Genomic DNA, 1,498 nt, shown 5'->3' with positions numbered 1-1,498 from the left:
ATTGATGAAATATACAAAAATACCTATACAAAAAGAGAGTAAAAATAAGAGATTTCATACCAGCGACTTTGTGAAGTACATGGCATAGTCAGATTCACACGTTAACCCTTGGACTTGAGCAAATTTCAACTGTGGAGTTCCCATGAACTTTGTACAAATGACCATGTTATTTTCAAAATAATAATTTGGAGTAAATTTTGGTTGAAAACGGTAAAAAAGAACCAAACATGGAGTATCCAAACAAAGTTGACAGAGACATTGCTATCAGTCGAATGTAAATGGGTTAAATGATTAAGCCAAGTGCGTCATTACATTTGTGCAATACGCTTTAAAATATAAAACTCTTTGCAGCGTTGATGAAATCGTCAATTTCTTTCAGCAATCCGCGTGTTCAACATCAATCAGTAGAAGTGGAATTTTTGCAGTCGACATGATGAACTTGTATATTACAATTTTTGTCAATGCGACTCTAATCGCCGTAAGTTAAAAAATCGATTTGAACTTCAAATTTTGAAGTCATTTTAAAAAGCTTAAAATAATTGATTGAAAATATATTGAGACAACAACGTGAAAACAAATTTCGTATAAATTATTATCGCAAAAGCGCACCTTGATTATTATGAAATGAGAAAAAATTCGGATCGATATCTGCAAAATCTCGCGGTTTTGCTTACTTTATTTACTTTGCTTACGTTTGCTGTGACGCTCACTGATCGAACTATAAAGCGATAATTACTAAATTCTTTTTTCGTTCAATTAACTATTTTAGGTTTGGATGACAGGATATGCAAATGCTACTAAATGTGAAGTTGTGGATTGTTTCCCTGACAAAATATGTGTAGAATTGGGAAATGGCGAATTTATTTGCGTGCGAACATGCCAATCACATACAGAATGTGGCAAATGTGGATTTTGCTTGAAGAACAAAAATGGATCGTCTAAAAGTTGCTACTATCGATGTTGGAATAAACGGTGTATTGAAGGCACCAAATGTAAAATAACTGGTAGACCTAGACGTGGACATTGCATTTTGCCATAGTCATTATCATTTTGTGAATTAGATAAGGAGTCAAATCACCAATCAACAATAATATAGAATTTAAAAATAGTACTTGAAAACGTTATTCAAAAATTAAACACAATAATTTCATTTTTTCCAAATTTTCAGCATAGTATCAACACTGTATTAATGACTTAAGACAATTCAAATTCGTGATTATTCAAAAATATTAATTTAAAAATAAACATTTCTAAGGGAAAACTTATTGTTCAAACTTATTTTCTATGAATTTCTTTTTTGATTGCAAACAAAACTGTCAGTAGCATCAGCTACGTTGTGAATATAATTTGTATTTACACACACTGCAGCACACAGATAGCGCGTCAAGAGCGAAACGAATTAAGTTCTATATCTTAGGGACAAAGGCTCATTCTTTGCACACAGTGTTCAAAATAACCTGTAAATTGGTTTCGTCTTGTGTAGGTGTACTCAGCGACG

At 32.2% G+C, this 1,498-nt stretch overlaps 1 long non-coding RNA gene across 1 annotated transcript; it reads left to right on the top strand.

Moving 5' to 3' along the window:
- Positions 1-363: 363 nt before the first annotated feature.
- Positions 364-1,278, top strand: LOC129567498 (uncharacterized). The gene is made up of 2 exons (XR_008687865.1): positions 364-478; positions 770-1,278. It is a non-coding gene; the product is annotated as an uncharacterized LOC129567498 (long non-coding RNA).
- Positions 1,279-1,498: the final 220 nt, after the last annotated feature.

Source organism: Sitodiplosis mosellana, unplaced genomic scaffold, assembly GCF_009176505.1.
Source record: "Sitodiplosis mosellana isolate CC-2019 unplaced genomic scaffold, AAFC_SMos_1.0 Smas_scaffold_11, whole genome shotgun sequence".
In the NCBI taxonomy this organism is placed as follows: domain Eukaryota; kingdom Metazoa; phylum Arthropoda; class Insecta; order Diptera; family Cecidomyiidae; genus Sitodiplosis; species Sitodiplosis mosellana.
Note: the sequence above shows the minus strand (reverse complement) of the source record. Positions and strands in the feature narration are given on the sequence as shown.